We start from the raw sequence: 17,587 nt of genomic DNA, 5'->3' as shown, positions 1-17,587 counted from the left end.
CAGCATATTTATTTACATGTATTTAAATATATTTCAATTTATACCAAATAGCATACAGATAAATGTCACATTCATTAAACATCTCCAGTGATAATCTAAAGGTCCCAAAATGGTTTCTCATTTAAGAGTGTTGCAAAAATATATGGTTCATAGAAGTTCGACTTTTTAAATGTAAATTATAGGAAAACAAAAATGTGAACTTGAAACGTTACATCTTATATAACGTCTTTTTTTTAATCTGATATAAAAACTTATCTGCCACCATCTGGGATCTTTGGTTTGTTCCAAGGCTTTCCAATTTACACACTGCAGACTTATAGCCACTCTTTTCATACAACACTCTACCTCTGTTGTGCCAAGTTATTACATTTATTTGTCAATTTTGATATTCCTTTCACCCAAGAAGCCATAATATCAATTACCTGCTCTATATTGCAACCAAGAGTTGTTATTTTACACTATATCTATATTAAGTAGTATTAAGAGTTAGACCCTTGATCCTGAGTGTTCCTGTTCTCAAAATACTATCCCATAGGCTTGCGCTCTTATTTAACAAATTTCTCTTAATGTTAAAACCTTTACTATACCCTGTAATTTTAAAATCAAAAACAGTAAAGCCCACTTACTCTTTCACGTTGTTTTTGCACTAGGTGTTTGCCATATTCTGGCACCCTGCCCGGGGTTTGTTTCTTGCCTTGCGCCTTGTGTTGGCTGGGAGTGACTCCAGCAGACCCCCATTACCCTGTAGTTAGGATATGGCGGGTTGGATAATGGATGGATGGATGTTTACCATATTATTATACTAATCAAATTTTTCCAAGCTATTTCTATTATATTTTATTATCTCCATTGTTGTACAAGTTAAATCCAAAACAATTTAAATTCCAAAATAATCACTGACTATTTCAATTATTAAAAACAATAGTTACAAATAAACAATAAGTACATGTTGCTTATATAAAGAATTTAATTGTGCTAACATTATTTCTTATATTACTCCTCACCGCACAGTTCAACTCTGCAGAAAATTAGACATCAGATTATGGCAATTTTTTTTTTGGTAGCTGGGGATTTAATATAATATGATAATGAGGCCTTGGGGTCCAATGCACCAAAGCAAAAAACTCTTGATCTGGACAGATGCCTTCTACAATTCACGTCCCATGAAGATTGAGGACATTGTTTTATGACAGGTTTATGTTTACTTATTCTTTTTGGTGTTGGAGTTTACCAACACACAACAGCTTGAAACTGTATATGTCTTGTTCGTTTCAGTGACCCAAGCTCCATTTAACTTCAACGTGTTGCATCAAATGGATTTTCAGCTTTTAGTTGGTTGATGCTTGATCCCTCTCTGGAGATGGAAGCTTTCAGCAGTGAGATGCAGAGACCCAGTCTAGTCTGTCTTCAAGTTTCGGTGGTGTTTTACTAATATGGTGTACCTGGTATGACTTGTTTCTCCTTAGAGTCAGGAAATTTAATTTTTTTGCTTGTAGACCTTTATTATAGCCCAGGTTCAAACTCGCGTGTTGTTATCTCTAAAGGGCAGAGAAGAGCAGCTTTTGCCTTTAGGTATAAATACATATTACAATATTATAATTGCTGGAAGTACTTGAGAATAATATAGGGGAGGAGAAAATGTAGACTGTTGTACTGGTCCTCCTATTTAATTAGTGAGGTGTTAGACCTGTTTTTGTCGGGGGTACCCTTTAATGACATTAACTCCAGTAGTAAAACAGGTGACCATTATTTGGTTTTAATGGTGAAAATGAACTTTGTAGGTGTTGAGCACAATATATGAGTTTCCTTTCATTTTATTTTCTACTTATAATCTTCAGTATTGATTCATCAATAAAAATTTGACCATTACAGCTGTCTCTGTTTTGGCCATTGTTGTGTCTTCCACTCACTTAAGAAGCACATTCATCACAAGTATAAAATAAGGTCAATCTGAATAAATACTAAAGGAACGGGCATCTAGTTGATCTCACAATATTCAAACTATTGGCCTATGAAAGTAACCTGGTAACTTAAAGTTCATTTACTATGACCCATGAACCGATCCAATTGGTATAACAAGCTGTTAAGAGCCACATGTTATAGCCCTCCTACAAATAACACAAATATGTCCAAATGTGGGAAACATCAAAAGAGAAGAAGGCAGAATAGTGTGATTATTTGTCAAAGAGTCATATTCTACAGTGGTCTCTGTAAAAGTTTAAAATTCCGATCTATTATACAAATTTGTTTTTCTCTGTATTCATTGTGCCCTTTGAAGATGGAGTGGTCAGTGCATGCAGGCAATGGCTAATTTAAAATGTTTTACCAAAAGAATTAAATTGTGCAGGGAAGCAGTTGATGTACCCACTCAATCTTCAGAACTGTAGGATAAAAAGCTGTAGAGATGTTCAGACTCACACATATCTGAACTTGTTGGCTTAGTCATCCAGGCAGACGGTCAAAAAATCAGAAGAGATAAACGGAGAGATTTTTCAGCAGGAACTTGGCCAAAAATGGGAATATAAATCACAGTAGACAAAGAAGCTTACTTAAGTACATCTTAATAAATTCAGTAGAAACTTAGGAAAATTAATAACAGAAAAGTTATTCCTATTAAACAATGTAAGAGAATCAGAAAGGTTTTGACAAGAACCCAATGTAGCTTATCAACCTCTATTCAAGTTGAGGTCCTCAGAGTACTAGACTCTGCTACACAGCTTGGTAACTTAAACCATGTACGATCCTTCATTGAAACACATGAATGATCAATAATTGTAGTCACCAACACTATATCATACTGACTGAGAATGACGGCCAAGGGCAGATGGTGCAGATTTCATTTTTTTTTCCTGAGACTGACAGCTGCTGTTTTAAACTGTGGTATTTGGTCAATACAGAAGAGTGGACTGAAGTGGCACTAACCTATAGAAGCAGTGCAGTGTCTCATATGTGATAAGTTATAATAATGTGGATTATTTCATTTGAGGAAACATCTCAAAAATGAGTGATCTTCAGGAAAGAAGTTTGTAGTTGCTATGACCGCAAAGCTTTGGTCTTCAAAAGTTTGACTAGAAACAATAAATATAAATGAGGTAGTAAATAAACAGAGAGTGAGAAAATGCAAAACAGTTCAAATTTAGTTATGTCAATTTCTTTTACATGTGAACTAAAAAAAAAGATTGCATTGGATACCTGAAATTAAATTATACAACTACATATTAACAAAGAAATGTAATCAAGACTGCGAGTGCTATAACTAATGATTCCAAATTTAGACCACACATTAATTTAAGCTCAGGAAGTAAACAAACTTGCAGTTAGAGTAATATATTTGTTGTAACGTTGTTTGAATTGTTTAACAGCCTCTGGTTTTCATATTATCAAAATCCAAATGCAAAGCAATATATCAGGTGCCACAAAAGAATTTATGAAGTATGAAAGAAGTAAAAATTACCCATCCTTATTAATATTTTAAATTTATGATTGTGATTCAATTAGACACTGAGGCTCTGTTTAGTCTAGCATTCCTTTCACATATATTAATGTGTATGGGAGTGAATATCACATTTCCTAGCCAAAATATTTGCAATGTTTAAACATTTTTCTTACTGTTGATAAAATATTTATTAGAATTAAGAAAAGAGGATTGAATTATACATTACAGGAAACTGATTAAGGCAATGACAATTACATTGTTTCATCACACGGTAAGATACATTTTAGAGGTGTTTATAAATACAATAGTAACATTTTACATTATTATTAATAGACAATAACATTTTATTATCTTGTTATTTTGCTGAAATTGTCAAGCCAGGGAATAACAGATATGGATCCATTTATTTTAATGTGCTCAAGTCTTTTTGACTTTGATTATTAGTTATATGTCTCTGCCTTGTTCATAGCTGCCTTAAGATCGTTCTCAAAATTAATTCATAAAGATATATTTGAAATTGTTTATTTTTTGACAGCATAAGAAATATCTTAATTTATACTACCTTGAATTGCAGATGGGTGGAACATATTGTAGTAGTTCATCATGCCGGTGGCTGTCTTGTGGAGTCTGTGTGTTTCCTCAGTGCCTACATGGGATATTCTTCAAGTACTCCAGTTATCCTCTCTCATCTTAAAGCCTGTGCGTTAAGCTAATAGGTGGCTTCAAATTATTTTGGTATGAATGAGTGTGAGTGTGTGAGTGATTGAGACATGTGCCAGTGTTGATTCTTGGCTTTTCATGCCAAAATAGTGTTGACCCCATGTAAACAATGAGTTGAGTAAGACGTTTCTGATAATGTATGGATTTTTGAATCTATGAGTTAGAAACTATTCTTTTCATATTCACAGTGTTTTCTTAAACTCTGATAGTTTAATTGAATTAGAGGAACATCATATTCACAACTATTTTTGTGGACATTTTGTTATAAAAATCTTTTAACATTATAGAAAGAGAATTTTTCTTCTGTGAAATTTGTAGATGCTCCCAAGCTGCTTGAGAGATATAATTTCATTAGCTTCTCAGCCTGATTTGTCCATGCCTCAACCACATCACCTACACTTCAAAACAATTAAACCACCTGAAGCTAAGCCTGTTTGACCAAGCCAGTACTTGGATAGGAGACCATCTAGAAAGAAGCATGGGTTACTGTTGGAAGAGATGTTGATAAGGCCAGCAGGGGATGCTTACCCTGTGGTGTTTGATTAGATACTAATGCTTCAGTGCAGTGACGGGGACATAGTGATGTAAAAATGGTGCTGTCCTTCTAATGAGATGTAAAACCAATGTCCTGACTCTCTGTGGTTATTAAAGGTCCCTAGGCATCCTTCGAAAAGAGTAGGGTATATCCCAATATCCTGGCTAAATAGCCCATCGTCTTCTATTCCATTCTGTCCCCTACTCATCACCTCTCCCTATATCTGACTGATTAATCTCTCTCACCCCTTCACCACATAATAGCTAATGTATAGTTAGTGTACTGGCATAAAATTGTTGCCGTTGCATCATCCATGTGGATGATGCTACACATTGGTGGTGTTTGAAGTGGTTGCCCTCTGTCTATGTGAAGTGCTTTGAGTAGTCAGAAAAGTGGTATACCAAGCCTTGTAGTTTTTTCTTTTAGTTACTCAACCATAGTTTGCAAAATTATGTGAATACTGAGGATGGAAATTGACCAGTAAATCAAAATCTTTATCTAACTTCTTGAATTGTGCATCTTCCGCCATCTTGTAGAATGTACACTGTGATTGTCCATTGCTTTGCTCAGTCTCCAACTCTCCTCTATCCTCACATGTGAATAGGTCCATGAGAAACGTAAACTTTACATTTGGAGGCAATTTATTTTCATCACCTCCTGGCTGTAAAAGGAGGGGCAAGATTAACATGCCCACCTTAAATATATAAAGCTTAATGTTGAGAATGTAAGCACAACCCTGCATGAAGGAAAGATGAAGCACAGATAGGTCCAATAGGAGGAAGCTTTGATGAAGAACAGGGATATTAGCAGAAAGGATGGAATGTTTCAGGCGTCTTCTTTCCACTCAGGATGATCAGGCCTTCAATGAACTGAGTTTAGTAGCAAGGTTCTAGGACATTCTCTGTTAATTTTAGGAGATAAAGGACACATCAATAGAATTAGGGAAAAAGCTGAAAACAGCCTGGACAGGACTACAGTCTATCATAGAGACCCCTCTCACATGTACATAAACATACACACACACCATATTCACACATAGTTGTTATTTGCAATTGCTATAATAATAATAATAATAATAATAAACTTTTATAATTAATTCCTTGTTTGTAAGCATGTCTGGCCTTAGTAATTTTCATGAAATGGGACTAACTTTGTAGTTATGACAAATGTTAGGGAATAACAGACGTGAAAGGCAAACTTTAATGCAGCCAGTGACCATTATGGATATCGGGTGAATGTGGCACTCTGAAAATATAATTTACCATTAAAGTCCCAAACTGGGACACTTGTGTAACATGCATGCCCACACATAAAGCCCACCCACATTTGTTTAATGTCTGCTTCATCTCATCATCATCTGAGAGAGCTCAAGGCATACGAAAAAATATCTTCACAAATTAACACATAAGATTCAACACAGTGCTGGATGTGGAAACAAATAAAGGGCAGTACTCTTCTTATTGTCTGCTTCTTGGTCCTCCACACAATGCTGTTCAAATTTAACACAAGTTCTTAATCAAGCTTTCCCCTTGAAGTTTTGAGTATGCTATTATAGCATATAATAACGGGATATAGGGAGTCCCTCTATAGGGGACATCCCTCTTGGGATTTTGTTTGCACTGTTCTAAATATATTGTGACAATGTTTGTTCTAACAGAGAAATGTTTTACTAGATGGGCAGCCTGTTAAAACCATGATATTTGATATTGTTCAGTTATTTATCACCTGGACATAACCTGAACTCGGGTCTGTCTGTGTCACCAGGATGCCTGCTCACCCTAGTAAATTATAGTGATTGTGAAATAGCGAATCGTTGAATTCTACAAATAATAATGCTCGGTAGTTCTTTTAGTGCAAATTTATTTACTCTTGTGCATAATGCCGCAGAGAATTTCATTTACAGTAATCCCTCCTCGATCGCGGGGGTTGCGTTCCAGAACCCCACACGAAAGGTCAAAATCCCACACTCTTATAAACATTTCCCGCACAATTATACAGCATAAACCCTTTGTATTCTCTTAGATATTAGGTAAGATTCATTGAAATTATGTATGTAAACACACTGTTTATATACAGTAAAACCTAAATATTATTTTAAAGATATCGAGCATCTCCGATATCACATATGTTACAGCCATTACGACAGACAGGCCACCGGCAATAAATACGTACAATGCAAGAAAAATTGTATACAGTAAAATGTGTGTACAGTGATGCTAAACTATGTACATGTAATAAGTACTGTACGTACAAAATTAATTGTGTTACTCACCAACAATGACAGTACAATGATAACGATGAGTTTAATTTTACTGCACAACAAAGGAGAGCATTACAGCTCTTCTAAAGGAGCCTCTTCAGGCGACAGTGTAGCACCACCATTGTTCTTCTTCTGGCAGTCTTCAATCCAAATCCCTAAAGCAGATTCCATCCAGACTACTGCCTTATTACATCCACTTACAACTTTTGCGCCCTGGTTAAAGGACACTGCGGCCTGGTTAAAGGACGCTGCAGCCATAGATCGTGGACTCATTGATGCCGTAATGGCGTCCTGCAGTGGTGTAGCTGTTCCCTTCCTTCAACATATCCAAAACTTTTACCTTTTCGGAAATCGTTAGTATCTTCCGTTGGTGCTTGGGCACAGCCCCTGAAGCAGTAGCAGGAGCACATTGATGCTGAATGAGCGAGACGAGACTTCCTGGTTAATGCAGCGGAATCGAATTCTGTGCTCGGTCGCTGAGTCAATCAGCACACAGGAACTTAACTGCGTTCTCTGATAGGGTAGCTTCTCAGCCATCCGCCAATAGCGTCCCTTGTATGAAATAAACTGGGCAAACCAACTGAGGAAGCATGTACCAGAAGTAAAAAGACCCATTGTCCACAGAATCCCGCGAAGCAGCGAAAAATCCGCGTTATATATTTAGATATGCTTACATAAAAAATCCGCGATAGAGTGAAGCCACAAAAGTCGAAGCGCGATATAGCGAGGGATTACTGTATATCTAAACATCTTTTTGTTTTGAATGTGTGCATTTTATACTTTTATGATTAGGAAGATAATTTGACTTACCTGGTACGACTTAAAGCATTGGGTGGAGTGAGGTGCGATGTACTCATTCTCTTCTGCTTCATCTCAAGCCACTGGGAGGACTTCATACAGCAGAAACAACTTGCTGATGCAGAGGTTTCTGCACATGGCTCACTGGACTTGCAGATGGTGTATTGCAGTCCCGTTTGCTCATGCAGTCAGTTACAGCAACTTCCTACCTGTGTGTGCAGTCTGCATGAATTTCATTATCTTGGTTTGGGAATCTGATTCCTGTTAGTTGCCTCTATCAGTGATAGAGAATTAATTGCACAAAATAGTTGAGGTAACTGCTGTCTAGGTAAAATGTAAACAGTATACTAATTCATAGTTGAGATTGTAAAGCGTGCCCCTTGAATTTCAGCAGTGCATTTCAATTGGAGATTCTGAAATTTTAAAACTATGTACAGTGTGGTCTATTTGAGACATCTCAAGGAAAATTTAAACATTTTGACAAGGGGCAGAGTTGTTTCATATGGACAGACAGACATTGCTGTCACAATAGGTGCTTTGTATATTATATGCAAACACACCAAAAAAATGGCAAGATAGCCTGCTATTTCAACTAGCTACTTTTGACAATAGCGTTTAAAGTTTTAAATTAAGCTGTAGTTGCATTTGTGTTTTTATTTTATATTATGTCAAAAGTCACAAGTATAAAAAACATTATTGTGTAGAAAAATCCAAAAACACTAATTAAAACACTATTTTGCTTAATCACTCTATGAATTTGAACCTCCTTCAGAATTTTATTTTATTGTCTTACAATGCACAGTCTTCTCACTCACATTAGAAAATTCCAATATCATCATGACCACATTACATGACAAAAAAATCATGCAAAATAACATTAATTGTGTAAAAGCTGCTGCAGATGTTTTCTATCATAAAATAAAAATTTTGCTCTTAATTTTAAAATCCAAATTAATTTACTAAAGAATTAACTACCTTTAAATAAGAACAGATCAATATAAAAAAAATCTTTTTCCAACAGCCTCTCAATGGCGCATGCCATTTTTAATCAAAAAGTCAGTTGTTGATGATGGCTCAGCAAAATAAATGTATGCCAAAAAGCTTTAGCTTTGCAATATTTTTCATTTTCCCAATTCTTTCTAATTTAAAATTGCAAAATTCTGACCATTTATCAGGGATTAACTACAGCATGATAACTTTAGAGCTAAGCACAACAGATGGCATTTCCAGATGTCTTTTTTAAAAAAGAATACAGCTATGGCCAGCCATTAGTATGGTGTGTGTGAGGTTTAACAAGTTAACAACTGCAGAAAGTCCAAGCAGGCATTGACTTGAACTTGACCTCTCATATAAGATTGTAAGACACTGTTTAAATACAGATCAAATTGGGTATTAGCCATCTCTGTTTTAATAATATAACATTTTTTTTATTGTAAATTGCTTGCTATTGATATTTAGAGACTAAAAATGAATAATAATGTAATGGTCCAATGGGCAGGGATCACTCACACACACACAGGGCACGTCATGTTTGAAAAAGCATTGTCTATCAACAACATTTATTTAAAAACAACCCCTCCTGCTGCTACCCTGAATATATGCAAATATAAACATTAAAGGAATCAAGCACAGAAAGGTGGCACCTTTCTACCGAATCTCAATATGTGTGGAGGTTGAGATTCTCTGTTGCCAGCCTTCTTATTCTTATTTTACAGACTAGATATGTTTCTTTCAGTAATCAGTCACTTTTTTTTTTTTACTTTGCCACTTGCTTTTAGAATATCTCTCTCTGCATCTTTCATGGGGCTCATTCTGTGTCGGTGATTATGCTATAGCTAAGAAATATCTTTTCTTTTGTTCATTCTAGAAATTTTAACAGAGAATTAATACGTTTTTTAACAACCTTTCTTCGGCTTTGTTTCAGAAATTAAATATTGTTAAAGTGGCTATTCAGCAAATGCTGTTTATGTTGTTATACTATATTGTAAGATTAATATGCATCTTATGATAATCCTCAGACTTTTTTGTCAGTCTTATTGCAATCTCTGTGTAATGTGCTACAGATTGATTGATTGATTACAAAAATCTTTGTCCTTTCCAAGCCAATTCTATATCATAGAAATGATAAAAGATGGCCTTAGGGCTCTCTGTCACATAAACAGATAAGCAAGAATGAAATATTTAAAGAAATATGTATAACATACCCCACTGTCTTTTACTTTAATTAGGTGTTATTGTTTCTTTTCTTCTGCTAAATGTATTTCTATTAATAACTTTTTTTTATTATTCTGTAGAAATTCACTCAGCTCAGGCAGACTTCCAAAATTATGCCAGCAGTATTGTTATTATGCCTTTGCCATCACATCACACAGGCCAGCATCCTAATGCTTTGATGTCTCCATTCCTGAAACCTATCATTATTCAAAATGCAGAGCCCATTATCTAAACACACTGCTGCAGGTACAAAGAAGGAGCAAATGTTGACTTGTATCACACATGGTAATTTTTGATATTGTCTGGTAAATATCAATTGCTTTGATGTTAATCTGATAGGTTGCTTGTGACAATTTTGGTTGGAATCGGGATTCTGACTTTCATAATGTGGGCTAAATGTATCTCAGGCGATATGTACACATATTGTACATTATTATTCTTTTCTTTTATACAAAACAAATGAGACTTGCTGTCTTTTAAAATTCACATGTGATATTTTATATAGCATAATCTGCAACATTTTAGCATCAGTATAGTGTAGTTAAGTGCGCTATATTACTAGGCTGTTGAAGTATAGTAATGTTCTGTAAATTTCACACTTCTTCAAAATTTGCACCCTCTCTAACAATATAAATGCCTTCAGATTAATGTAGTCAATTTTTTTTCCCAGCATACTTTATGCAAATGAGTTGGAAATTATTTTCTCCTGAACTTCAATTTGCCTCTCTCACTTTACCTTTAAAACAAACAGAATAGTGACTTTTTGGCACCATTTATGTACACGCTTCTTTGTTTATTAGAGAAATTGTGACCACTAAAGGCTAACACCATTACACTTAGCCATAAATAAAGATGTCAATCAGTTTTGACATGCCTAAAAAAGATACAATTGGCTTTTAAGACACCAAATCTTCAAGAAATATTATGTGTGGGACTTTGCATTATAATGAGAATGCTATAAATTACCAAATATAGTTTAAACTTTCTTTGGGAGAAGGAAGAAAATGTATATTAAGATTATCAGTTGTTATGTTTTCCTTCAATTTTACAGATCTTTTATACATTCTGCTTTTTGTTCAGAATAACTTCAACATTTAACATCATAATGTATAATGTTAACATCAGGTTGGCATTATAATGTGTGTCCTTTGATTAATTCTAAGGAGGAGTCTTACTAAAATGTCATGTTTTTCATACTTGCCTAAAACCTGTTTTTAATCGACTACAAGTAAAAGAAGAAACTCCAATAGAAAAAATGTTATTGCCAAAACATGATATATAATATTTTTTATCTATTCATCCATGTTAGGGTGGTGGGAAGCCAGACACTTTTCAGTTGGGTACCAGTCCTTTTGATTACAAAATATCTTCTTCTTTTGGCTGCTCCCTTTAGGGGCTGCCACAGCAGATCATCTTCTTCCATATCTTTCTGTCCTCTGCATCTTGTTCTGTTACACCCATCACCTGCATGTCCTCTCTCACCACATCCATAAACCTTCTCTTAGGCCTTCCTCTTTTCCACTTCCCTGGCAGCTCTATCCTTAGCATCCTTCACCCAATATACCCAGCATCTCTCCTCTACACATGCCCAAACCAACGCAATCTCGCCTCTCTGACTTTGTCTCCCAACTGTCCAACTTGAGCTGACCCTCTAATGTACTCATTTCTAATCCTATCCATTCTTGTCACACCCAGTGCAAATCTTAGCATCTTTAACTGTGCTATCTCCAGCTCTGTCTCCTGCTTGCTGGTCAGTGCCACCGTCTCCAACCCATATAACATAGTGGGTTTCACTATCGTCCTGTAGACCTTCCCTTTTACTCTTGCTGATACCCGTCTGTCACAAATTACTCCTGACACTCTTCTCCACCCATTCCACCCTGCCTACACTCTTTTTCACCTCTCTTCTACAATCCCCATTACTCTGTACTGTTGATCCCAAGTATTTAAACTCGTCCATGTTCGCCAACTCCTACTGACCTTCATTCCTCTCCTCTGTAGAGCATATCTCCACCTCTCCAGGGTCTCCTCAACCTGCTCCCTACTATCGCTACAGATCACAATTTCATCAGCAAACATCATAGTCCACGGGGACTACTGTCTAATCTCGTCTGTCAACCTGTCCATCACCATTGCAAATGAGAAAGGGCTCAGAACTGATCCCTGATGTAATCCCACCTCCAACTTGAATGCATCTGTCATTCCTACCGCATACCTCACCACTGTCACACTTCCCTTGTACATATCCTGCACAACTCTTATGTACTTCTCTGCCACTGCCGACTTCCTCATACAATACCACAGCTCCTCTTGAGGCACCCTGTCATATGCTTTCTCCAGGTCCACAAAGATGCAATGCAACTCCTGCTGGCCTTCTCTAAACTTCTCCATCAACATCCTCAGAGCAAACATTGCATCTGTGGTGCTCTTTCTTGGCATGAAACCATACTGCTGCTCACTAATCATCACCTCACTTCTTAACCCAGCTTCCACAACTCTTTCCCATAACTTCATGCTGTGGCTCATCAATTTTATTTCCCTGTAGTTACTGTAGTCCTGTACATCCCCCATATTCTTAAATATCGTCACCAGTAAACTTCTTCTCCACTCCTCAGGCATCCTCTCACTTTCCAAGATTCCATTAAACAATCTGGTTAAAAACTCCACTGCCATCTCTCCTAAACACTTCCATGCTTCCACAGGTATGTCATCTGGACCAACGGCCTTTCCATTTTTCATCCTCTTCATAGCTGTCCTTACTTCCTCCTTGGTAATCCGTTGCACTTCCTGATTCATTATCTCCACATCATCCAACCTCTTCTCTCTCTCGTTCTCTTCATTCATCAGCCTCTCAAAGTATTCTTTCCATCTGCTCAAAACACTCTCCTCATTTGTGAGTACGTTTCCATCTTTATCCTTTATCACCCTAACCTGCTGCACATCTTTCCCAGCTCAGGCCCTCTGTCTAGCCAATCGGTACAGGTCCTTTTCTCCCTCAGTGTCCAACCTCTTAAACAACTCATCATACGCCTTTTCTTTAACCTCTCTCTTCACCTTGCGCCTAATCTCCTTGTACTCTTGTCTACTTTCTGCATCTCTCTGACTATCCCACTTCTTCTTTGCCATCCTGTTCCTCTGTATACTCTCCTGTATTTCCTCATTCCACCACCTGGTTTCCTTTTCCTCCTTCCTCTTTCCAGATGTCACACCAAGCACCCTTCTTGCTGTCACCCTTACTACATCTTCTGTAGTTTCCCAGCTGTCTGGTAACTCTTCACTGCCACCCAGTACCTGTCTCACCACCTTCCTAAACTCAACCTTGCAGTCTTCCTTTTTCAACTTCCACCATTTGATCCTTGGCTCTGCCCTCACTCTCTTCCTCTTCTTGATCTCCAATGTCATCCTACAGACCACCATCCTATGCTGCTTAACTACACTTTCCCCTGCCACCACTTTGCAGTCTTCAATATCCTTCAGATCAACTCTTCTGCGTAGGATGTAATCTACCTGTGTGCATCTTCCTCCACTCTTGTACATAACCCTATGTTCCTCCCTCTTCTTAAAATACGTATTCACCACATTCATGTCCATCCTTTTGGAAAAATCCACTATCCTCTGACCTTCTTCATTCCTCTCCTTGACACCATACATACCCATCACCTCCTCGTCTCCACTGTTCCCTTCACCAACATGCCCATTGAAATCCGCTCCAATCACCAGTTTCTGTCCGTTGGGTACACTGTTCATCACTTCATCCAACTCACTCCAAAAATCTTGTTTCTCACCCATTGCACACGCAACTTGCGGTGTATATGCACTAACAACATTCATCATCACACCTCCAATTTCCAGCTTCATAATCATTACTCTGCCAGACACTTTTTTCACCTCCAAAACACTTTTGACATACTGTTCCTTCAGAATAACTCCTTCCCCATTTCTCCTCCCATCAACACCATGACAGAACAATTTGAATCCACACACAATATATCAACCTTCCTTCTCTCCATCATATCTGCTAACTCTCTCCCCTTACCAGTCATACTGCGAACATTCAAAGTTCCTATATGCAGGTTCACTCTCTTTACTTTCCTCCTCTCCTCCTGCCTCCGGACACGTCTCCCCCCTCTTCTTCTCCTTCTTCTTCTTCGGCCAACAGTAGCCCAATTTCCACCAGTACCCTGTTGGCTAACAGTACTGGTGGCGGTCGTTGTTAACCTGGGGCTCGACCGATCCGGTATGGAAATTTGTATTGTCCTCATATTGATTTGGCAAAATTTTACACCGGATGCCCATCCTGATGTAACCCTCCCCATTTATCCAGGCTTGGGACCAGCTTAAAGAAACACACTGGTTTGTGCATCCCCTGTGGCTGGGTTTTTGATTACACAATATACTCACCTACAGTATAATGCGTGTCTTTGGGAGGTGTGAGAAACACCAGAGGAACTACACAGACATGAGGAGAGGGCAGGTCCATAACGCAGCATCAAGGAAAGAATTCAAACCTAGGACTCAGTAGATCTCGGACAGCAACAAACCACCATGACGTTCTTAAAAGAATAATGTATTTAAATATTTTTTTATTGAAGGAACTTTATTGTTTCATCACTCCAAAGATGTGTATATGAAATTAACTATGCATTTTAATTAATTATTACCTGTGTGAATGTGTGCCTTACTGTGCCCTGTGGTGGCCTGGCATTCCATCCAAGGCTGGTTTTCTACCCTGCACCTGATACCACCATGGTACCCACTGCCCTTAATAGAATACATGAATTGGCTTATAAAGTTTTAAGAATATTATGATGTTTTCTAGCATTGTGCACACTCTGCATGGTGTTTGTTATGTTTCATAAAATATAATGCTAAATAGCACTTGTGTATGAATAATACTTTCCTGTTATCCATCGATATAAATGTTCCCTGTGACAGACTTACTTTTTTACATGCAAAATGCTACTGAGACAATTTGCTGATCACTTCAACACTGTAGTGAAGTATGGTGATTAAAAAATATGATGGATGATTTGACAGATGCTGAATATAACAAGTTTACACCATATAATAAGTACTACAGAAAAGCACCTGAATACTGAACATATTGAATATCAAAATAATATTTATCTATTAATATTAATAATGATAATAGTTATTACTTTAAAAAAGCAGATGATGTTAGTGAAAAGGGACAAGAAAACTAATGTGTCTCAGCAGTTGAGAAGTTTACTTGAAACCAATCTTCTAATCAGTGGTTAATAAATCGATATTTGATCTCCTGATTATCTACTGATTAAGTTCAAAGTACCTGAAAATATGAAAATTGCCTTTTCTGATATGATGTGTCTTGCACACATTTGAATTGTTTTCAAGCATTTTGTATCACAGGGCTCCACTGAGTTTCTCTAGTTTTGAGTTGAACGTAGTCTAGTATTCTTCACCTTTTCTTTGATGGGAATACAAAGCTACGATGGACAAACCAATTTTTATTTGTATGCATACCGTATATGCATTCACATGAGAGATTTAGATTTAAATGTGAAGGATTAGGTTACAATAATGTAACACACAGTAAATGCTAGAAAAAGGTACATATTTATTTTAAAAATATATGTATAGCTGTTTTAGGGCATGAATAAGGCTGCAAAACTTAATTCAATTAGCTGATGTATTGATTTGTAAGTACTAACTAGCTGTAGAGATAACCTAGAGCCATTTGTTTTTAAAGAATAATTTTGCCCATGTTGGTGAATAAATAGGTTAGGAGCTGTCCTTAGTACTGAAATAAAAGAACTGCTAAAAATAAACTGATGGATGTCTTTACTGATAGGAAGGAGAATAAGAATATTCAGAGTGCAAATTATAAAACATGCCAGATGTTATATACAAATGACTATTTCGCTTGGTTAAGCTTAATAAAATATTATTGTTGGTGATGGTTTATGAATTCACTATTTTCTAAACCTTTTGTATAAAATGTAATGTGTGGGGGAAAGCTAGCATCACTTAAATGATATGGCATTGCCAATGCAAGTAGAGTACAGTGTATTCATGTGTTTGAGACTGACAGCTGCCAAAAATTATCTAACAAAAGAATCCTTTAAATATAAACCTTAAGACTATCTACTGGTGAAAACCTCACAATGCATTAAGAAGTTTCATTCACTTGTATGCCATGTTAGATACACTAATCAAGCTTACTGTATTTGGGCTTCTATTTAGCCATGTTGTTAGTTTAACAACATTTGATATAGTAAATGACAGTTTATTTGGGTTTTCACAGCTGCTTTATTCCAACAAAATTTCATTTAAAATAAAGAGTTTGCCTATTTAAAAAGTCTGAGTAATGAAAACAGCCAGATCAGATTAATATCTTTGGGAAGTTGAAGAAAATAATGGAGAGAATCCAAGGTTGAAAGTTCCAAAGGAAGGTAAACCCAGTGAATGGAATAACTAAAGACCTATATCCTTAACATCTTACATCATGAAAAGTCTGGAATTGCTTTTACTCAGTCATCTCAGACCCCAAGTGAAAATGACACTGGACCCATGGGAGTACACGGGACTTAATTTCAGATTACACTAATAGGTAGGTTTTCTTTTGCCCTGACAGTTAACGGAGACTGACAGTTAATTGAGTGACAAGTTTTACTGTATATGTAGTAATAATGAGACAAGAGAGATTAGAGATCTTTGGGGCACCATGAGGGCCATTCTGGTATATTCAAATAAAACGTGAGTTAAAGTGCTATGAAAGATGTCAAAACGTCTCCATCAAAATGGTGTTGCTTCCTGAGATAAAGGCCCTTGTAAGGAAGAGGCAGGTCTAGGCACGCAGAAACAGGTAGTGATGTCAGATGGATGTCAATCTTTCAGTTTGCAGAAAGAGGAAGAGAAAAGGCATTAGTCGACAGTGCCCTCTGGCTTTCCTGAGGAATAGCACAATTACTACAATTCCGAACCGCTACATCATGAATACAGGATAGAGCATCGGCGTGTGCATGCATATAGCCTCAATGAAGAATGACCTTAAATCGAAAAGGTTGCAGATCCAAGAACCACCTGGTTACACAAGGATTCAACTCCTTATGAAATGCCATCCACTGCAGTGGTGCATGGTCTGTCACCAGAGTGAATTCACAACCTAGGAAGTAGTAACACAACTGGTTAATAGGCCATTTAAACGCCATGGCTTCTGTTTCCACTGCAGCCAGGGAATAAACCACCGATAGTATCCCACTAAACCTAAGAAACCCTGCACCTGTTTCTTGTTCTTCAGATGTTGCCAATTTAAGATGGCATTTACTTTGGCACATTGTGGATGAACGGTGCCTCTGCCCACCAAGTAGCCTAAATATTTGGCCTTGGCCAATTGGAAGAAACACTTTTTCCAGCTGATATGTATACTGGCTTTGCTATGTGTCAGGAGCACTGCACAAACCTGCTGCACATGTTTCTCCCAGGTGCCGGAATAAATGACGATGGTCATAATTGCGAGCCTCACCTGACTGCACACGTTCCATATTTTATCATATAATTGCGTGATGTATTTCAGAATATTGGTGGAGGGAAATGCCTTTCTCTTTCCCAGCCCTATTTTAAAATATCCAATACAGTGATCCCT

This window comes from Erpetoichthys calabaricus, chromosome 9 (assembly GCF_900747795.2).
Source record: "Erpetoichthys calabaricus chromosome 9, fErpCal1.3, whole genome shotgun sequence".
In the NCBI taxonomy this organism is placed as follows: Eukaryota; Metazoa; Chordata; class Cladistia; order Polypteriformes; family Polypteridae; genus Erpetoichthys; species Erpetoichthys calabaricus.
This window is presented reverse-complemented; position numbering follows the sequence as displayed.